The 23,285-nt window shown below is 44.1% G+C and overlaps 1 protein-coding gene across 3 annotated transcripts in view; it reads right to left on the bottom strand.

Moving 5' to 3' along the window:
• The window catches only part of GFOD1 (glucose-fructose oxidoreductase domain containing 1), a 159,498-nt gene that overhangs the window by 16,275 nt on the left and 119,938 nt on the right, over window positions 1-23,285 (bottom strand). The window contains exon 1 of one of the 3 annotated variants that reach the window (XM_033934635.1): window positions 20,168-20,719. The exons of the other annotated variants lie outside the window; for them this stretch is intronic. The gene's annotated coding sequence lies outside the window, so the exon portion shown is untranslated. Of the gene's footprint in view, window positions 1-20,167; window positions 20,720-23,285 lie in introns of those variants that run through there. 3 annotated transcript variants of the gene reach the window in all.

Here is a 23,285-nt window from a genome sequence, read left to right as displayed (position 1 = left end):
CACAATCAATGGAAAAGAAATCAAAATAGTTGAATGTTTTAGCTTACTTGGATCAAGAGTAAGGGTCAAGTAAAGAGCAGTCAAGAAATCTGGCAAAGAATTGCATTTAGGAAGATAGCTATGAAAGACATGGACAAGATTTTCAGATGTAAGGCTGTGATGTTAAACACAAAGGTACAATTTGTTCATTCTGGTTTTTCAATCACATCATATGGCTGTGAAAGCTGGGTAGTGAAGAGACAAGAAAGGAAAAAAGATCAATGCCTTTGAATTATGATGTTGGAAAAGATTACTACAGGTATCATGGTCTAAAAAAAGGTCACATCAATCTATTTTGGATAAGATACAACAACTAAAATGTTCTCTTAAGCTTCCGTGGCTGGCGTCATTATGGCTGCAGTTGTCTAGGTCTTGCCGAGTCTGAGTAAGTGGAACTGACATTTCAGCTACCAGCGTATGCTGTGAGGTCTGCAGTCTGTCTTTATATACTGTCTTTATATACTGTATAGTAGGTTCTCATACCTGATTGGCTGGAGTTTAAGGTGAATAGTTTCCTCAGGAATAAAGGAAATTTCAATTGGAAATTTAGGCAGGAACATTCATTGGTCACAAATTTGAATTTTAGCGGGAAAGTCCGTTGGAGACAAATTTGAATTATGACCTACAGAAATTCCTCCCCCCTCCAGAGGTGTAACTATCCCAATGAATTTCCAGCCACATTCCCACCAGAATTTAAAATTGTGACCAACATTACCTCCAAAATTCAAATGTGTGACCAATAAGTTTTCTTGCCAAAATTCAAATTTGTCCCATCAAAATCTCCTTCTTTTGGAAAAAACAACTTCAAACTCTAGCCAATTAGGTTTGAGAACCTACTATGTATACTGTAAAGTTAGTGCTGCCCAATTCGCGATTCGAATCAATTCACCGATTCATTTCGGGTGAATCGATTCGAATCGATTTGTTTCTGGAAAAAATCGAACTTACCAATTCATTGGTCCCCTTGCTAGAGACCCGTTCAGGCTTTCCCTCTGCCACCGGAGTCCTTGCAGAAGTTACATCAGAAGCAAGGACTCTGGTGGCAGAGGCAAAGCCTGAACGGGTCTCTGTGTGCAGATCAGCAGCAGCAAGGCTCTCTCCTTCCCGGCCAGAAGCATTTCTCCTCTCCTCCCTGGCCAGGTAAAAGCAGTGGTAGCGAATGCAATCCACTACCCTGCCGCTACTCCGGGCGTCTTCTCTCCAATCGGTTGCCAAAGCGGAAATAGGAAGTTTTCACTGAGGGCAGGCCACAGTGGAGAGAAGACGCAAGTAGTGGTGGCAGGAGTGGATTGCTAAATAACTACTGCCATCGGCAACATGTTGTAACATCAAAATAAAGGTAGATGGGGGGGATAGGGGAGATGGACTTGGGGGAGTTGGTGGACTGGAGGAGAGATGGGGAGAAGATGGATGGGGGAGATGAACTTGGTGGAAGGGGGAAGATAGATGGTGGAGGGGGGAGATGAACTTGAGGGAGATCATGGAGGGGAGATGGACTTGGGGGAGAGATGGACTTGGGGGAGTTGGTGGACTGGAGAGGGAGAGATGAGGAGAAGATGGATGGGAGAGGTGAACTTGGTGGAGGGGGAAAGATGAATGGTGGAGGGAGGAGATGGACTTGGGGGAGATCATGGAGAGGGGAGGGATAGAAGAAATAATGGATCTAAAAACAGGAGAGGGAGAGAAGTTGGACACAAGGGATGGTGTGGGGAGGATAGAGATACTGGATAGGAGGGTAGTTAGAAAGATAAAGGGAGAGCTGGTAGGGAAGGAGGGAGAGATGTTGGATGAAAGGATAGATGAGAAAAGGAGAGATGATGGATCTGGGGATGGTGGGGTCCATCGCTGCAGCTACGGGAATAGAGACAAAAAAAGGAAAGATACGGACCTCCAGGGGAAGGAAGGGAAATGGAAGGAGAGGACTGAAATGGAAGATGGATGGTTACCACGGAGAAAGAAGAAAATGACAAATGGGCAAGCAAATTATCAGAAGACTTTTGTTGCAGAGCCTGGGACCAACATGATTTGAAAAATAACCAGACAACAAAAGGTAGAAAAAATAATTTTATTTTCTGTTTTGTAATTACAATGTGTCAGATTTGAAATTTGTATCCTGCCAGAGCTGGTATTAGATCGCAAACATGAGCTAGGATTTAACAGAGAGAGGAAAAGTCTTTTTTGTTTGTTTATTTTGTTTACACCACAGCACCAGTGTGGGTAGGAGAGGGCAAAGGGGATGAAGGGGGTGAAGAGTCTATAAAATAAACCCACCAGGATGTTTGGAAAACAAACACCCAATTGGGCAGGAAAATCGAATCGAAAAATCGATTAAATAGGCTCAATCGAATCAAAATATTTTTTCCTGAATCGGGCAGCACTAATGTAAAGACAAACTGCAGACCGTACAGCATACCCTGAAGAAAGCCACAATGGCTGAAATGTTGGTTCCACTCAGACATGGCAAGACTTGGACAACTGCAACAATCAACAATTAACATGTTCCCTAAAGGCCCAAATGACTAAACTCATTATACTTTCATACGTTGGTCATATCATGACAGGAAAAGGCTCACTGGATATGGATACTATAAAAGAGAAAGACCAACTGGTAGATGGATCAATTCAACAGAAATAGTGAAGAACATCTCCTTAGCAGCAATCAAGCACACTGCAGAAAACTGAACACACAATCAGAGAGACCTGACCAGAAAATTGCTATGCATCAGATCATCACATTTTCCTAGTGTTTTTTTAATGTACATATAAGGTGGACCATTTTGTGTGCACCTACCTGAGGGGTCCTTTTACTAAAGTGTGCTAACCGATTTAGCGCATACTAAATGCTAAGGCGCCCACAGAATATCGATTAGCGCACCTTAGTAAAAGGACCCCTGAGTATGAAAACACAATTTTATATGTTCATATTGTTTTTTTCTGTGGCCCTAAAGAAGGTGCTGTGCGACTTGAGGATAAAATTAAATTTGATCTGCTTTCTTTTTTTTTTTTTTTTTTTTTATTTATTTATTATTTTCAACTTAAATTTCAAGTATTTCACTTGTACAGAAAGCAAGAATAGGATAGATATCAAATACAAAGCAATATAAATCTTAAATTAAACAAATATACTATTTATGCTCAAGTCCACAATTAGGATCCAAGAATTATTGAAAATTGGCGAAATTATCTAAAAAGAAAATTGTAAAAGAAACTGAGAACTATAGCACTGAGATGAGGTCACAATATCCTAAATATAGGGCTCAAAGATTGTTAACATTCAGGCGAGACATAGCCACAAAGTTTGTCAATTGTGATGGTTCAAAAAACACATATTTAAGAGTACGGTGATATACAATACATTTACACGGGTGTCTCAAATAAAAAGTTGCTCCCAAAGATAAAACCCCAGGTTTCAATAGAAGAAATTCACGGCGACGCCTTTGCGTCTCCCGTGCCAAATCTGGGAACATTTGTATTTTATAACCAAGAAAGCTTTTTTGTCTATTTTTAAAGAAAAGTTTTAACAACCATGTTTTATCAATTGGCAAAGCTAAAGTAATAATCATGGTGGCTGGTGATGCTAAATCCTTCTCAGATGTTTCTAAGATCTGCGATATATTTGGAAGTTCTTGATCTGAGGGTTTTTCTTTTAGTTGTTGATTTTGTTCTTTATCAGGCAGATAATAAACCCGTGAAAATGGTGGTAATGAATCTTCGGGTATCTCTAAGTTCTCTACTAGATATCTCTTTAGCATTTCTCTAGGTGTTACTAACTCGAGTCTTGGAAAATTAATTAACCTTAAGTTATTACTGCGTGAATTGTTCTCGAGCATTTCAGTCTTCTTCCTTAGGTTAATATTATCTTTAACTAAAGCCTCTTGAACTTGTTTCAATGATACAATTTCTTTTTCCATTTTTTGAACAGATAAATTAGAAATATTCGTTTCTTTCCTTAAATCCTTCAATTCTTTATCATGTTCCTTAATTTTCCCTTCAATTTGTTGGAGTGTAGGAGTAATTTTTTTAACAAAACCAGCCAATAAGTCCCAGATAGAGTCTAAAGTCACTTCTGCAGGTTTAATCAATTCAATTGAGGTTTGTGTAGGTGTAGAGTGCTCACCGTTCTGAAGTCCTTCGGGAGGTGTCTTCAGCCCTTCCCCCTCATGTTGAGATGATATTCCCCCAGATACCTCCATAGGGGCCCTGGAAAAATGGGCCCCAGTCTCCAAGCTCTCCAGTAACTCTTCCCTTGCCTCTGGAGAGGAGAAAACCAATGAATCCGGGGTTTCCCCGCCCCTGGGAGAGCTGGTCGTCTGGGGTTGCGGGGGCGGTGCCCTAACGTCGGGGCTCAGTGTAGTGTCGGGCCCAGGAACATCCACGTTGGTTTCGCCTCCCTGTGTTGTCAGCGGGCCGCCATCCGACGTCACTGCGACCTCCTGCATGCGCCGCAGTAAATCCTGAATATTCCCGAGACCCGGGGCTCCAGGACGCCGCGAGGCAGAAGCGGCACTCCGGCCCCGTCTCTTCGGCATCGCGGTAAGTAATTACCGTTAAGAAAATTGAAAAAAGCACAGTCCTGGGACACGCAGCTCAGCGCGTCCTGTCTCAAATCGCCATCTTGGATCTGCTCCTTCCTTGATCTGCTTTCTAAAGGCCCACATTTCCTTCATAGTTTGGACAACTTCTAGATGCCCATGTTTGATTTGGCATCAGCGTCCCTTAATGGTTAAAGATCTCGCCAGAATCATTGATGCACTATATTACCAGGCTGGATTACTATAAATCTTTGTACTAAGGCCTACCAATGAGCAGCCTATGTTAGCTACAACTTCTATAGAATACAGTTGCTAAAATGTTGATGAACAAAACTGCTAGGGACCATGCACTCCCTATTCTGAAGGATTTGTATTGGCAACTATTAAACTGGTGGATTAAGTTTAAAAATTCTGACCTTGGTTTATAAAGCCTTGCATATTAAGGAACCCGAGCATTTGTCAAAGGTGCTTTCCTTTGATAAACTAGGACACTCTCCGAGATGATCACAGCAGGCTCCTCTGGCTATCCCATCCTCCCCAGTGATTTGGTTGGAACATAAAACACAGAGGAACAGGGCTTGTATAAGACATGATGTGGCCCAAAACAGAAATTTGGACAAGAATCCAAAGATTACCAGCAGACTGTTCAAAACTGAAAAGGGCTCAGGCTTTAAGGCCCCCTGTGGCATGGGGGGTCTAGGGCAATTAACTCATAGGTGTTGGAACGGGGGAAGCCTCCCCAAAAATTGGTAATCAGAAGAGTCAGTTATGGCTCTATTCCACCTTCCTCCTCCTGGCTGCTGTAATTTTAAATCTGCGGGTAGCCGCTGCACAATATCGCTGTAGAATGAAGTCTTCCAGGGTAGGCCTGATCGTTGACACTGCACAGCGGATGCCCAAAGATTTAAAATTACAGCGACCGAGGAAGGTAGGTGGGGGGGAATCATCATGCCACAGGATCGTTTTGGAGCCTCCCCAAATAAAAAAGTGTCCCACTGCCTATGAATTGCCCTGTTTGTACCCTTATAGTGCCAGCCCTGCAGAGTCTTAAGAGACTGGATGGAGCCAAATTGTTTGGTCTTTATGAGGGCTGTGATGATATGATTATTTTGTGAAGCATCTGACTGAACTTATTTCAGACATTTGAGGATAGTAAATGTATTTTAGATGCTAAAGGTAGAAGATTTGTTTGTTGTTTTTGGGATGAATGTATATCTGTGTTGTGGTGGGGATCCTGAGGTAGTGAATAGTTTAGTTTAGACAGATTGTTAATGTTGCTTTTGATTTGTAAACAACCGAACTACATTACATCAATTTTATAAATAAAAATAAATACATCATTATAAGATTGCAATTTATTTGTTTTATTTATTGAATAGGATTTATTACCCGTCTTTCTAAAAGAAATTCATCAGAGAGGAGGAACAACCAACAGCATGTAGACCTCAATCATCAACAGAAATGTAGACCTCAATCATATCCCTCCTCAGCCGTCTCTTCCAAGCTGAAGAACATAAGAACTGCCGCTGCTGGGTCAGACCAGTGGTCCATCGTGCCCAGCAGTCCGCTCCCATCGCAGCCCTTAGGTCAAAGACCAGTGCCCTAACTGAGTCTAGGCTTACCTGCTTACATTCTGGTTTATCAGGAACTTGTCTAACTTTGTCTTGAATCCCTGGAGGGTGTTTTCCCCTATAACAGCCTCCGAAAGAGAGATCCAGTTTTCCACTACTCTCTGGGTGAAGAAGAACTTGCTTATGTTTCTACAAAATCTATCTCCTTTTAACTTTAGAGAGTGCCCTCTCATTCTCCCTACCTTGGAGAGGGTGAACAACCTGTCTTTATCTACTAAGTTTATTCCCTTCATTATCTTGAACGTTTCGATCATGTCCCCTCTCAGTCTCATCTTTTCAAGGGAGAAGAGGCCCAGTTTCTCTAATCTCTCACTGTACGACAACTCCTTCAGCCCCTTAACCATTTTAGTCGCTCTTCTCTGGACCCTTTCGAGTAGTACCGTGTCCTTCTTCAAGTACGGTGACCAGTGCTGGATGCAGTATTCCAGGTGGGGGCGTACCATGGCCCTGTGTAGCGGCATGATAACCTTCTCTGATCTGTTAGTGATCCCCTTCTTAATCATTCCTAGCATTCTGTTTGCCCTTTTCTCTGCCACCGCGCATTGCGCGGACGGTTTCATCGACTTGTCGACCAGTACTCCCAAGTCTCTTTCCTGGGGGGTCACTCCAAGTCCTGCACCAGACATCCTGTATTCGTGTATAAGATTTTTGTTACCGACATGCAACACCTTACACTTATCCACGTTAAACTTCATTTGCCAAGTCGCGGCCCATTTCTCGAGCGTGTTTATGTCATGTTGCAGATCTTTGCAATTCTTTCGTGTCTTCAGTACTCTGAATAACTTCGTATCGCCTGCAAATTTAATCACCTTGCTTGTCGTACCAATTTCCAGGTCGTTTATAAAATTTATTGAAGACCATGGGTCCAAGCACCGAACCCTACAACACTCCACTCGTGATGCTTTTTCAGTCCGAGTATTGTCCATTTACCCCTACTCTCTGTTTCCTATCTGCCAACCAGTTTTTAATCCACGTGAGTATTTCATCCTTGATTCCATGGCTCACAATTTTTTGAAGTAGTCGTTCATGCAGGACCTTGTCTAATGCCTTCTGAAAATCCAGATATACAATGTCGACCGGGTCACCCTTGTGTATCTGCCTATTATCTTCCTCAAAGAAGTGCAGCAAGCTTGTCAAGCAAAATCTTCCTTTGCTGAAGCCGTGCTGGCTGGTCCTCATCAGATTGTGTCCATCAAGGTGGTCAATGATGCGATCCTTTATCAGCACCTCTGCCATTTTTCCCGGTATGGAGGTCAGACTCACTGGTCTGTAGTTTCCCAGATCTCCCCTCTAACCTTTCTTGGTGATCGGCGTAACATTCGCCACTTTCCAGTCTTCCGGAATCCTTCCCGATTTGATCGACAGATTAATTATTTGTTAAAGCAGTTCAGCTATAACCCCTTTCAGTTCCTTGATTACCCTCGGATGAATGCCATCCGATCCCTTGTTGATACGCGATATATAGAGATTTTGCGCCTCGGTGACTGTGTCCTTAAAAAGGGACCATGCTTGCTCTAGCAATTTTACAGCGTTTATCCTCTTCTTAATCTTTTTCCCCACCATGAGTCTCATCCCTTCGTAATTCCCTTTTTGGAATTTCAGTGCCATGACCGTCGTTCTGGATTGATGTTTCGCCCCCGTGCCAGGTTGAAGTGGATCATATTGTGATCACTGCTTCCCAGCGTCCCTTCTACTTCTATACCTTACGCCAGTCCTCATAGTCCATTTAGAACTAAGTCCAGAATTGCATTTCCTCTCGTATTTTCCTTGACAAGTTGTTCCAGGAAGCAATCGCCTAGAGCATCCAGGAACTTGGTCTACCTACCGCAGCTGGAGGTGCCTAGGTTCCAGTCTATCCTCGGATAATTGAAGTCGCCCATGATAACTGTGTTGCCTCCCTTGCAGTTGCGTTTAATCTCGTCCATCATTTCTCCATCCGTTTTTTTGGACTGCCCTTTGGTCAGTAGTAGATGCCGATTTTCATTTCCGTTCCATTTTGGCCCATAGAGACTCTACCTTATTTTTTTGTTTCTGGCATGTTCCCTCCGGTAGACTCAATTCCTTTTTTGATGTATAAGGCAATACCCCCACCTTTTTGACCCACTCTGTCTCTGCAGTATAGCTTGTATCCCGGAAGTAGTGTCCCAGACGTTTTCCTCATTCCACTATGTTTCTGTGATGTCGATGATGTGAAAGTATTCTTTTTGTGCCATAGCTTCCAATTCCCCTATCTTATTCCTTAGGTTCCTTGTGTTTGTGTACAAGTACATACACTTGAGTTTTCGGCCTGTTACTTTCTTGCTTTTCCTCCCCTCTTGTGCCCCTTTCGATCCGTCAGGATTTCTGCCTTGCCTATGATCCAGTGAGTCTTCCCTGCAATCTTCCTGCAGGTATCCTCTGGGTATATCTTTTCCCGAACCATCGACTCTTGGTCGACTGTCAGCTTTCCCCTTCTTCCTAATTTAAAAACTTCACAATTTCTCCCTTGATGTTGCTTGCAAGTAGCCTCGTTCCGTCTCTGCTGAGGTGGAGTCCATCCTTCCTGTATGGCTTGCTCTTCCCCCAGAACATCGTCCAGTTGCGCACAAAGTGGAATCCTTCTTCCTCACACCAGCACTTCATCCACGCGTTGACTGCTTGAAGCTCCATCTACCTCTTTTCATCAGCCCTGGGTACCAGCAGGATCTCCGAGAACACTACTCTCAGCGTTTCTGGTCTTCAACTTCCTTCCTAGCATCTGGAACTGTTCCTTCAGTACTTCCCTGCTGTAGTTCCTGTTGCTCACGTTGTTTGTCCTCACATGGATCACCACCGCCGTATCTTCCTCTTTAGTTTTTCCTCATATGTGAGGAGTTCCATCCTCTTTATCATTTTGATTGCTCGTCTTTGAAACTTTTCTAATTCTGTTATACCTGTTTTTGAGATATGGTAACCAGAAATGTGTGAAGTACTCAAGATGAGGTTGCACCATGGAGCGATACAGAGGCATTACAATATTCTTGGTCTTTATTTATCATCTGTTTGCTTTTTTCACTGCAGCCGCACACTAGGCAGAAGATTTCAGTGTAGTGTCTACAATGACACCCAGGTCATTTTCTTGGGTGCTGACTCCTAAGGTGGACCCTACTAAGCTGGAGTAAGCATTAGCGTGTGCTTACTGCGGGACACATGGTAAGTGCCCCCATGGTACATTCTGAATGTGAGTACACAAATCATGCACTAAACATTTTAATCAGTTAGTGCATCTATACTGCTGCCCACTAATTAACATGTGAGCGTTTACTGCTCAAAAAATAGGTGGCAGTAAGGGCTCCCTCACTAAAAATTATTTATTCAAGGAGGGATTTGATCTTTTCTGTTAAAGCTCCCCAAATTTGGAACTCTCTTCCTCTCAATATAAGAGAAGAAAAATTACCTACTAAATTTAAAGACCTATTAAAAAGCTGGCTGTTTAAGGATGTCTTTAACTGACCCTTTTCATAATCACATTATCTCATTCCCTGGAATTTATCTGGACAAGGAACACTGTTAAGTAGAAATTAAGTGGGTACCGTTTCCCAACCTTTTGTTTCCTTACCCTTCCTTTTTATTTATTTTCGAATTGTATTTAATCCATTCCCCCCCTCCTCTTCATCAGTGTTTTTATATCATAATTGTCTTTAATGTCCTGATTGTTGGAAATTTTTTATTTTTTCTATTTTTAATATTGTAAATCGCATTGGATTTGGATACTGCGATTATATCAAATATTTTAAATAAACTTAAAACTTGAAACTCTTGTGCTAATTTTGATAATGGCCAACTCAGAAAATGGAAAATTGGCCATTTTCCAGGAGCGTTAAAAATGGCCTTAGTGCACAGGAAAGGCCCGCGTAAGGGCAAGCAAAGGTCATTTTCTACACCTTTGTAAATGGACTCCTAAAACGTTTATAAATGAGGGAAGAGCTGCTTTTTAAAATGACTTAATTTCCAAAATAATTCTTACTATAGGAAGTGATTCATTTATAGCATCAGAAAACAAATGATGCTATAAATGTTAGTGATCCTCCTCCAGCACAATAACCATGGTGGTGGATGTTCAATTCCTTTACATTCTGCTGTCTGGAGGAATTCTGTATTTTTTTTTCTCAAATTCTGCTTTCAGTGACCCCCAGTGGTACTTCGGCCGGCTAACTCCCTTGCTGTCATTTGATGGCTGGCCATGAGTTTCTGCTTTATTTTTGTCTGTAGTACACAGTTTCAGAATGCTTATTCATGCAGTTCAGTGGTTGCCATGTGTTTGGGAGAATTAAAACATCAATGCAGACTCGTATTCTTTAGACTTCTCTTTGGCACAGAAGATGAATATCTGAGTACTACACATATTTCTGAGTATTGTGGTTATAATCTTGGTCCTTGGCAGTTCTTTTTGCGACCCTTACATCCCTCTAAACATAGCTGGTAGTCATAAATGAGAGACTGATGCCTCTTAAGTCCCATGGCTAAGCAATCAATACAGCCATCCTTTTATCTCTGTTCTGCTTTCATTTGGTTAAGAAGACCTCTTGTGACTGGAAAAAGTGATAGGATATTAAGGCCTCAACTAAAAATACATTTATGCCGCACTCTTACATAGTTATCACTGGATGACTTGAGAGCTCTGATTTGTTGCAAAGCAGAAGGGGTAAATATAAGAACATAGGAATTGATATACTGGACCAAAGGTCCATCAAGCCCAGCATCCTCTTTCTAACAATGACCAATCAAGGTCACAAGTACAGGATTCCAAACAATAGCAAGATTCAACGTTATTTAACCCCAGGGAAAAGCAGTGGCTTCCCCCACATCTACCTTTATAACAGTTTATGGACTTTTCTTCCAGGAATTTGTCCAAGCTTTATAGAATCTAATTATGCTAACTGCTTTTTTTTCATTTATTTATTAATTTGTTACAAATTATATAACAAACTTAAAAGAATATCAATTACAGCCATTAGCATAAAAATGCTCAATAATATACAGTCTAAGAACTCAGTGATCTAGCCCACATTATCTGGCTGCTAGTACCAATTATAGCAGATCACATTCAGTAAGTAAAAACTATTAAACTTCTTGGCAGGCAGAGTGTGGCATAAATTTTATTTGTCGTCAATTATCCTCCCTGATAAGAAAACAAAATGAAAAACTAAGATACTATCTGCACTGGTTTATCCTTTAGAAAACTAGCTAACTGGACTGGGTCTGTAAAGACATATTTAGCACTTAAATGTGAGATAAGGCATTTACAGGGAAATTTCAAAAAAGAGGTCGCACCCACCGCTAAAGCTCTAGGCCTGAGTGCTTGGAATTGCTTCCTTTTGAATTGAGTCTATTTAGAGACATCAGTTTTACAAATACTCGCTGGCCACAAAATTGAGCTTGTTTTTTAATAAAATATACTGTATTTTTTCGCTCCATAAGATGCACCTGTCCATAAGACGCACCCTAGATTTAGAGGAGGAAACAAGAAAAAAAACATTCTGAACCAAATTCTCCCTGCCAGGCTCTGTACCCAACCCCATACTCCTTGTCAGGTTCTGCACCCTGTTCCCCCCTCCCTGCCAGGCTCTGTACCCTGTCCCCCCCTCTCGTGATCTAGTGGTAGGCTGGGACAGGGCACAGGGCAGGCCTAGTGGTAGGCAGGCCTAGTGGCAGGCTGGCCTAGTGACAGGCAGGCTGGCCTTGTGACAGGCATGCTGGCCTAGTGACAGGTAGGCTGGCCTAGTGACAGGCAGGCTGGCCTAATGGCAGGCAGGCAGGCCTCATACCCTCCATGTACCCCCCCAGTACCCCGGGACTCACGAGAACTGATTGCAGCCATTCAGAAAACAGCGCAGGCCCAAACGGGAGCGCGGAAAGCTTTGCTCCTGACCACCGCGCTCTTCTGACCTCTGTGCCGCTGGCTGGGAAATAAGAAGAGGACACAGCTAGGGAGGGAGGGATCAAGATGTACCACCAGGTACTGTGATTTGTAAGTGGTCGGGTGGACGGTGAAGGTCGGGCAGATAGCGGCGGTCGGGTGGGGTTATAAATAGGTGCAGCGGTGGGAGGGGTGTTTTTAAACAGTACGGGGGTGTAATTTTTTGTACCTTCTCTACATAAAACGCACCGAGATTTCCACCCATTTTTGGGTGGAAAAAAAGTGTGTCTTATGGAGCGAAAAATACGGTAACTTCAAGATAGTTTGCTTCTCTAGCTCTGTTTTGAAAACCACCAAGAGTGTAGCCCGTTTTGTAATTCTGTCTTTAGATGACTCTAAGAATTGAGATAAGTCCAAGCTATCAGGTGAAACTAATTTATCAATTTCCCCTTCATCTGCCTCTTCCTTGGAAGCCCTGGTAATGTAGTAGAGGTTATCAGGTTCAAATGTGTCCACATTAAGATATTGCAAAATTTCCCTCATATACATTCTTACTAGTTCCAATGGAGATAGGTAGTGTGTAATAGGGAGACTGAGGAAACAAAGATTCCTGACTCTTATATACCGTATTTTCGCGGATATAACGCGCGCGTTATACGTGATTTTACGTACCGCGCATACCCCTCGCGCGTTATATGCCTGAGCGCGGTATACAAAAGTTTTTAAACATAGTTCCCACCCCGCCCGACGCCCGATTCACCCCCCCAGCAGGACCGCTCGCACCCCCACCCCGAACGACCGCTCGCACGCGCTCCCACCCGCACCCGCATCCACGATCGGAGCAAGAGGGAGCCCAAGCCCTCTTGCCCGGCCGACTCCCCGACGTCCGATATATCCCCCCCCCCGGCAGGACCACTCGCACCCTCACCCCGAAGGACCGCCGACTCCCCAACAATATCGGGCCAGGAGGGAGCCCAAACCCTCCTGGCCACGGCGACCCCCTAAGCCCACCCCGCACTACATTACGGGCAGGAGGGATCCCAGGCCCTCCTGCCCTCGACGCAACCCCCCCTCCCTCCAACGACCGCCCCCCCCCAAGAACCTCCGCCCGTCCCCCAGCCGACCCGCGACCCCCCTGGCCGACCCCCACGACACCCCCACCCGCCTTCCCCGTACCTTTGTGTAGTTGGGCCAGAAGGGAGCCCAAACCCTCCTGGCCACGGCGACCCCCTAACCCCACCCCGCACTACATTACGGGCAGGAGGGATCCCAGGCCCTCCTGCCCTCGACGCAAACCCCCCTCCCCCCCAGCCGACCCGTGACCCCCCTGGCCGACCCCCACGACCCCCCCACCCCCCTTCCCCGTACCTTTGGAAGTTGGCCGGACAGATGGGAGCCAAACCCGCCTGTCCGGCAGGCAGCCAACGAAGGAATGAGGCCGGATTGGCCCATCCGTCCTAAAGCTCCGCCTACTGGTGGGGCCTAAGGCGCGTGGGCCAATCAGAATAGGCCCTGGAGCCTTAGGTCCCACCTGGGGGCGCGGCCTGAGGCACATGGGCCAAACCCGACCATGTGTCTCAGGCCGCGCCCCCAGGTGGGACCTAAGGCTCCAGGGCCTATTCTGATTGGCCCACGCGCCTTAGGCCCCACCAGTAGGCGGAGCTTTAGGACGGATGGGCCAATCCGGCCTCATTCCTTCGTTGGCTGCCTGCCGGACAGGCGGGTTTGGCTCCCGTCTGTCCAGCCAACTTCCAAAGGTACGGGGAAGGGGGGTGGGGGGGTCATGGGGGTCGGCCAGGGGGGTCGCGGGTCGGCTGGGGGGGAGGGGGGTTTGCGTCGAGGGCAGGAGGGCCTGGGATCCCTCCTGCCCGTAATGTAGTGCGGGGTGGGGTTAGGGGGTCGCCGTGGCCAGGAGGGTTTGGGCTCCCTCCTGGCCCGATATTGTTGGGGAGTCGGCGGTCCTTCGGGGTGAGGGTGCGAGTGGTCCTGCCGGGGGGGGGGATGTATCGGACGTCGGGGGGGGGCATCAGGCTTTCAGGATGGGGACAGGACTTCAAGGGAGGACAGTGCACGGAAGTCAGGGGGGGTGAACGGAGAGTCGGGACAGCGCACGGAAAGTCAGGGCGGGCGAAAGGAGAGTCGGGCAGCATGCGCGTTATATGCCTGAGCGCGGTATAGAAAAGTTTTTGTACATATCATCGTGATTTCTGCGCGCTATACCCCTGTGCGCGTTTTACAATGGTGCGCGTTATATCCGCGAAAATACGGTAATTCTCCATTCTTTCCATCTTAGCATGAAACAATATACTATCTTTAACATTAGCAAGAGCAATACTCTGTAAATTACCCACAGATTGATTCAATTTATCTAGTTTATTTCCTAGCTCTGTTATTTGATTTTCATGCTCATTTACTTTAACTGTGGTATCTGTGGAGAACTGACACAATTTCAAAACTGTATTCTGCAATGAAGATTCAATTCTATTCACAGTAAGTCATATATCATTTAAAGTGATACTTTGTCCTTGGGGAGAACATCATGGGTTAACTCTGTAACTATTTGAACAGGAGTCAATCCTTTTGATCTCACACCTCCAGACTGATCTAATACATTAAGTCCAGTTTGATCACACGATTGTGAGGAAGAGGCTACAACCTCCACCTTAGAGGGTGTCTCTACTCTTCCAGCAAAGGTTGATGGCTGGGGAGGTGGTGACGGCTCTGCTGAGGAGAGGGAGACTGCACACTTAAAGTTACCTGCTCTTCCACCTGTGGCAAAGAAGGAGCCAAAAGATACTGGTCCAAAACTCCCATTCCTGAAGGTAAAGAATGTAATTTTGCCTTTCTTTTGCCCACAGTGGAAGGAAATAGTATGTGCCTTCTCCAGACTCCTCACAGGCTCTGAAGGGGCTCAAAAGGGGCATGTCCTGCCCCTTTGGACCACGCCCCTTCGGACTCGTGGAGTTTTAAGGCTGGCTAGCGTCGGGCTGCTGCAGGGGCTTCGTGCCCCGATGGAAAAACGTGTGCTGCAAACGGCACCGGCGGCCTATGCTAGCTGCTTTTACCATATCCTCTGGCAACAAATGATGCACTGACCCCCAAATTCTGTCTATAGTGCTATAAATTGAGCACACAAATCAGTGCACATAGCTGACTTGTGTGTGCAACTTAACAAGACCAACCGTGCCAATAATTGTCAATTTACACCTAATAACACTGGACAACAATTTTTTCCAAAGGTTTTGCTTCCTTAAAACAAACTGGTAATTATGACAAACCCCTTCAAAATAAACACAAATATAATTTCCCATTGACTGTATCAGGTAGGAATTTTGAGAAACACGATGGTCTCTTTAATTGACTATAACGTGTTTTAATGCACAAAGTTTCTAATACGCTGTGATAGTTCACTGTGGCTAAAAGTGTTTTCTTGCTGATTTTAATTTGTCCAGTGCATCTTGTTGCAATGTCCAATAATAGTCAGCTAGCATTGATGGATTCCAGTTGCCCTGATATCTTTTTTCCATAGTGACAATGTCCTGGTGAAACCTTTGCCATGTTCATCGCTGACTGCACCAAGATTTGCGGGGAAGAAGTCCAAATGTGAATGCTTTCTTGGTGATTTTCACTGGCTATGTCAAAAAGTCTTAATTATAAGTTAAGGAATAAAGTATGTGTATGTGTGTGTGTGTGTAGGGGGGTGTGTGTGTCAATATTCAGCCATTGGGCGGTGAGTGTTTTGTTCACTGACGATGGTGTTATTCTTGGATATTCAAAGCAGGGTCCTCTGTGGGCTCTGGCTTTGCATATCCAGTTCTTTTTAAGCTGGCTAACACATAGACACTTAAGACAATATTTAGTATTTAAGTGGCCATGGGTTACCATATAAAAATAGGACAAATTTTTCTGCAGTTCCATTTATGCAGTAAAGCAGGCCCTCAATGTAGTCGGCTTTGATTTTGGCACTAACTGTGATATTAGCTGGTTGCAAGGGACCAATGAAAAGTTCTCAGCCCAACCAAGAAGAGAATGATGTGGAGCCATGAAACTTACAAGTCATTCCACACTTTTCTTGACACTTTTCATTTTATTTCATAGCACTGAAGCAGTGCCTTTACTGGGCATAAAGCAGCACATTTGGATGCCAGTGTTTGTGTGCAGTCTAACAGTTTATAGTTGTGGCGATATTTGCAAGGCTGGCCAGAAGGTTCTATTCTCGCTTGCATTATGTATATCAGCACTTGTTCGACCTTGCAGTGTGTCCCTTCTGATCCATATTTGGCTAAAGTCTCTGGCAGCTCTTCAATACATGTTAGGGATGGTGTCACATCAACACTTGTTAAAAAAAAAGGTACATGTATTATTTGAGTTAGGTGTGCAGGAATTTTGTTCGGTGCTTTAAAGTCCAAGTACTGCTGTGAGAATCTCCACATGAAGTAACTTTGAACAGAGGACTTTTTATTTAAGTCATTTAGGGGAAAATTCAACAAAGGGCTATTGCTATTGATTATTAAATTCATATTATTTGAACCAGCATAAAGAGAGTCGAGTGATCTGTCAGTGAAGGCATTAATAGCAGCTTCTTCAATGGTAGACCCCGACGTTTGATAGAGGGGATCTCGCAGCCTTAGACCACTTTCCAGTTGTAAGTACGCGGGTTGTAGGCCTCTGCCTCCCCGTCTGTTGCATTTCCATAACTGTGTTTTATGTTGCAGGATTTCTGGCATTGTTAAAGTTATGATGTTTTATATTGCAGGATTTCTGGTGTTGTTAGAGTTATGATGTTTTATTGCTGGTGTGATTCTGTGACCGATAGTGGATGTCACAGTGAAATAGAGGTGCACCTCATTTGAACAACCTGGCTGATCTCTGGGGCTTGGGTTATCCCTTTGCTTAACCCTGGAGGCTCAGGTGTCGGAGGCATGGATAGTAGCGTGGCGCTCCATAGGACACAGGCGCTGATTAGCAATAGCCCGGAGTCATCCAGGTCTGACACGTTGTTAAAAACGTTACCAACGGGCGGGTGGATCAGCCGTATGCGTCAGGTCAGATTAGCTGACCTGCAGGGGAGAGCGAGAGCGAGTCCCCGGTTATTAGGAATTTGGTTGTTCCAATAGGACTGCCCTGAATCCATTGGAATCAGGTCTTGCTAACAATTAAATTTTCTGTCCACAGGTAACCACCATCTTTTGCTATTACATTGTATAGTGATATTGCATTTTGATGTTTCTATGAATCCTTATCATTGGTGCCATATATCATCAGTCACATACATATTTTGGGGAACTGATGCCTGACTTCTTTTATCTTTCTTCCTAAATTTTCCACCTAGTACCAGCTGGTGCACGGTCTTTATGCCAGTGCTCTCTACTGAACGCCCATGAAATATATGTCCTCAAAGCTATCTTTCTCTGTCTCTCTTCTCCTTACTAGATAGCATTTCTAATTACCCCACAGCCCGTCCCGGCTGTGCCCCAGCACCAACGAGTGGATTAGGGAACTTCAAAGTATAAATTTTACCCATTTTATAACCCCTAGGAGACAGAGTCAGCTGTAACCGGGACAGCAGTGCTGCTCTTTCTTATTTTGTTAATTAACCACTGAATTTTTTTGCTCAGAATCATCTCATGCATGCTACAGCGCTAATAAGGTACCTATTCTTCTGTGATCACAGTTCATCAATTGTAAGTATTCTTTCCTTTCTTGTATATAGTATCTTGTATAGTATTGTATTGTATATAGTATATCCTAATTGATAGCTTAGGAAGGATCTGTGCTAAGATCCACAGTCCTCTTGTAGATAGACGTATTGATTATCTTGAGCCCTAGGAAAAATTATTCTTACTATGTTGCCTTTGGCCGCACTCCCACAAGCATCCCATCCTAGCTTACACAAACTCATTCAACTCTTCCATGACACATGGGTTAAACATACCTCCATACGCAGTATCACCCAATCTGCCGATTGGAAATGGCCTGAACAGGGGTCATTCTTTTGGAATGATCTTGTTTCCCTCTGTACTACTATTCTTAATACTACCAAAGGTAATTCACTAAATTAACATTTAGATATGTGGAAAATCTGGCATGCCCAATGTGTGGACCCTCCTTCCGCTTCCCCAGCAACCCAATCTCCTGTTGCAGGGGATACCCCTTTAGACCCACCCTCTTATTCTCATGCATCTACCTTTCTGGAGCCTGCTGAGAACTATGACCGTGAGTTTTTTTCTGTCCAACCCGCTGACACACTAACACCTGCTCCTGCTCCATATGTTCCTCCTGATGAACCCCTTCATTTGTCCCTGCCTAAACCACTGTACCTGTCTATGCCTGCCCCACATCCACCGGCCCTTCGAGCTAATTCTGGAAGCACTTCATCTGAATATGCCCCTTGATGCTTTGCTGATAAACTTTTTGTCAAAGCTCTGCTCCCTCCCCTTATGACCGGAGCATCCCCTTGGATCGCCAAATTTGAACAAATCACCTCCCAGTGGGAATTAGCCCTTGGAGATGTGCGCTCCCTGCTGGTTAAATGTGTTGGTAAAGTTACAACCAACATTTTTGCCGATGCAGGCATTGCCAATTATACCATTGATGTTAAGAATTTTGATGGGGACCGATTTAATAATTATCGATCCTCCATTTGGAAAGCCCTCCGCGCTAGATACCCCGAAGAAAAGGATATGTCTAAGCTCACCTCTCTCCAATATAAGGTTGGCTCTGACATATGCTCCTTCATCCGAGACCTTGCAGTGCAGCTTGCCCTAAAGGAAGCTGTACAACTGGCACAAATTCAGTGGCCCCGTAGTAATGCCCCTTGGCCACGTAACGCCTGTGGTTCTGGTGTGGGGACCCGTGGCAGACCAGGAAGGGCCCATGGGACCCCCTCCTCCTATAGACAAGTCTCAAAGACGATGCTGGACTTACAACAGAACGGGTCATTACGCCTATGAGTGTCGATCTCTGACCTACAAATGAGGTGGCCCCCTGGCCCAGCCTGGTAATGATCCTTTTACCTCAGGACCCAACAAGGGAATTTCCCCCTTATGATCCCTACGATCATCACTAACTAGCCCATTTTGTAACCCATTAAACACATGGAAAGATATATACATACATGCTCTCACCCTCTCACTGCTTTCACAGTTGTCACTGACTGCTACATGTGAAAAAAAGACTTACCTAAGGTCTCCATGCGAGTCCTGGTATCTTTTTCCCGGGTCATTACACATGGTCTACAGGGGTTCAGGGACACACATTGTTGTTCTTCTATTATTATGACAGTCACTGACTCAGCCACTAACTTTCTGTGTCAGCATCTCACGGGTGATCTCCTCCACTTTCTAATTTCTTATCTCCTCCTGTAGTCTAAAAATCCATCCACAGGGGAAATGCCCCATTTCTCTGACCCCCGCTGACAAATACATTATTACATCATTAAAGTCGGATATAAAAACAAGCTCCTCAATTCGTGTTACCATTACAATCCCTCCCGGTAGATTTGTATGCTATTTGCTATCTCTCTGCCTCTTTCACACCTGTTGAACTGTGGTTCAACAGCTGTGAACAGGGGGGTGATAAAGGTGATAACCGTGATAGATAGCTGCCGTTAGCGCAACCCAAAAGTAGCGGATTCATTAATAGCACAGGAAAACCAACATGTCACACCCTCACACTCTCAGAACGTCTCATGATAGCCTAATATATGTCATGAGTACGCCTAACTAATAGACAGGCGACAATGCAAGATTAAAACCCCCTTTGTCTTTATAGGATTTTGTTTCCTAGAGTCAGGGAAAAACAGAAAACTGCAATGCACTTTAAGAGAATCAATTTTTTTAGCTACAAGAGGGGCGTTCCCTTAATATTTGCTAGCAATTAATGTCTGTACATTTTTCTAGGAACTGTAGCCTTTCGTGCTACAGTGAATCGTAGTCTGTTGTATTGTGTCATACGTTAAATTCGATCTGTTGTATTGTGTCATATGTCAAATTCAATGTTTGTTTGGAAATACGAGTGGATTTCCATTTATGAGTACTCAATATAATTAACAATATAAAAGAAAAAGTTATTTTTCCTTTACTTACCTGCTATCAGTCTCTCTCTCTCTGCCTTCTCTTGGAAATTATAAGAAGAAATGTTACTTCCCCTTTTTTTCTCTGGTACACACAGGAATACTTCCTGGTTTTAACACAATGCAATCAGTGTTTAGCTTTATTTAAAAAAAATGTTTCTAACTTTGCTTAAGAACTTTTCTAATAAGTTGCTGAAGAAAATGTCCAGTCCTATTGATTGAAATTCAGAATATTAGTGAAAGTCTTTTTCAAATTTACCACATACCGAAGCAACGAAGCAAACGTAACTAACTTCTGCTTTTTTATCTCCCCGGTCACAGATGGGAAAAGCTTTGAGTGTTTCAACAGAGATATACACTATACTGTTAACCCATTATAGTCTGTGCACTGCTCGTTAGAAAGATTGTTTGTCTAGTTTTAAACAATATGTATTATTTTACTTTGATTTCTTAGTGAAGTATATTATGAGCCAAGCGAAATTGCATCAAAGATTTGCTAAAATTCCATGGGAAGGACATTTCTCTCATAAATCCTATTTTATTTCAATCTTTAAGTTTTATTATATCTTTGCTGCAGCATGTTTCAATATAACCTATGTGTTAATATGTCTAAGGCTATAGCCATCCTTTTACTCAGGTCTGACACTTTGTTAACTCATATTTATGTTTTAGCATATTACCTCTGTCCTTTTAACATCATATGCCATTGTAGCCATATTTTCTTTAGGCTGACTAATATAATTCAGCCAATGAATATATTGGACCTTAGCCTATTTGAATTAGTGCAGATAAGTTTGCACTTTCTTTTGTATTTCATCTTTTGATGCCGTACCTATCCTGTTAGTAATATTACTCAGGTATAGTTGGAAACAAATTAAATGACATATACAGTACAGGTATTTCTGCCTTATTAATTGCGGATCACTTCACAAAGACAATTGCCATATCAGAGGAAGCTGTTTGCTACATGAAAATCTGTGTTTGCGCCTTTTAATGTCTATTAATGACTTATCTGCAAAATTATGGACTAATGCTATTTGAAACATCATCGCTGAGAATCTCCATCCACATGAAACCTGATGATGGATGAGCCCCAGTGGAAGGACCTTGCTACCAGAGAAGGGATCTGATAAACGCCTAGACTTACTAGCGAAGACTTCTTGACAGTTGCTACTAAGGACAAGACAACCTACAGCTTTAAGTGTGGACTTATTGATTTACGCTTTAATTTTTTTATTGACTTATGCAGTATTAATATTTACATATATATTTTCAGGTGTTGGTAATTATTTCCAACAAGATTCATGGGTTTCACTTGATTGTGACTTTTAGGCATTTTCATCCTGTTTTGACTCCCACAATTGCTCCCTAGCTATTTTTCATTTCAATTGGATTCTTTCCATCCCCTTTCTTGCTGCTAAGTTGAGGAAAAAGTGCAGTGTAGAAGAAGTAATGAGCCCAGCTGATGACGTAAGAAGATTTAATGTGGTTACCTGGACTTCCACCCTGGCCTTGAGCATAACCTGATGGCGTCTGGACCCAGCCGAGTCTGCACTGCTCCCAGGAGGGGCCTAAGACAACTGGGCTGATTCCGGTTGGCCCAGGTGCCTCAAGCCCCACCTGTGGGCGGGGTTTGAGCCTTCTGGGCAAATCAGGCCCTAAGGCCAGCCATTCCGGAGATGGCTGGCCTGTCGGATGGACGGGCTTGGCACCCGTCCGTCTGACCAACAATTTTTAAGGTACAGGGAGGGGGGTGGGGGGACGCGGGTCGGCGATTGGGGATTCGGGGGGCGGTCGTGAGAGGGTTTTGTCGAAGGCAGGAGGGCCTGGGATCCCTCCTGCCTGTATTTTAGTGGGGGGTTAGGGGGTGTCGCCGGGCCAGGAGGGCTTGGGCTCCCTCCTGGACGGATCATGGGGGGGGGGGAGGGGGTTGGAGATTGCAAGGCAAGAGGGCTTGGGCTCTCTCTTGCCCCGATGCTGTCGGGGAGTAGGGGTGCCACCAGGGCAAGTGGGCTTGGGCTCCCTCTTGCCCCGAACGTAGTCTCGGGGTGCCGCAGGCCAGGAGGGTTTGGGCTCCCTCCTGCCCGGATCGTTGTTAGGGGGGGATTCTGTAACCGGTGTTGTTTTTGACAGATACCGGTTACAAAATCCAGCTTTTGGGAGAAGGACTGGCTCCTCCTTCGCCTAAAAGCCCTTGTTTTGGGCGTTTGGGACTTAGGCTTTTTGTAGGTTGATTATATGCTGTAAGTTTAGACGTAGTAGTGGTCTGGGCATTTAAACAGCTGAACGTAGAGGCAGGCCATTATAAAAAAAAAACTCTCCTTTTGGACATTTTTTTTGATAATGGACATTTTCCCTGCTTCTACTTTCAACGTTTAAGACCTTAGGCCAAAAGGGGACTTAGACATTTTTTTTGATTATGCCCCTCCACAGCTTTTAGAGAGGCCAACACAGAGCATAAGAGCAAATTCATAAATCTATTTGAAAAGAAGAGTAAGCATGCTCTCTGTCTTGTGATTTGAAACATAAATCAGCTGTCCTAAAAATATGAAAAGCTGGCACCATGCTGACTTACCCCAGCCCTAAATTCATAAGAGAGACTGATGACTATGTAACTGTTTCCCAGGCCGCTGAGTGCACAGTGGATCAGTGCCAAAGATCCCATGCAACCCGCCAGCTCTAGCAGAAATCATCAAAGTGCAGAACAATACCAATAATGGTTTTCTACTTTGTTGGACTAAGCAGTTTCTTCCTGTTCATTTAGGCTTCCAGCTCATCGGAACTAGCCCCCATGCAGCTAAGGCACCATGATTCTGTACAAACTGCTATTAGGAAAGCTTCTCTAGTCCTGCTCCTTTTTCCATTTAATTCAGCTCAAAACTGCATTTTCCTTTAGAAACTGGTACTTTTGCCTTTAACCAGCAATGAACACACTATTCTGTCCCTTTCCCAAAAGTGCATGGTGGGGGAGAAGAGCTGGTGCAAGGCTATTAGACACCCTAACCTAGGGGTAGTCTATCCTGAGTCAGGATTTTCCCAATGAATAAGCATGAGATTTATTTGCATGCAATGCCTCTAATATATGCAAATAGATCTCATGCATATTAATTGGGGAAATCCTGAAAACCTGG

This window comes from Geotrypetes seraphini, chromosome 2 (assembly GCF_902459505.1).
Source record: "Geotrypetes seraphini chromosome 2, aGeoSer1.1, whole genome shotgun sequence".
In the NCBI taxonomy this organism is placed as follows: domain Eukaryota; kingdom Metazoa; phylum Chordata; class Amphibia; order Gymnophiona; family Dermophiidae; genus Geotrypetes; species Geotrypetes seraphini.
The sequence above is the reverse complement of the archived record's forward strand: the minus strand, read 5'-3'. Positions and strand labels throughout refer to the sequence as shown.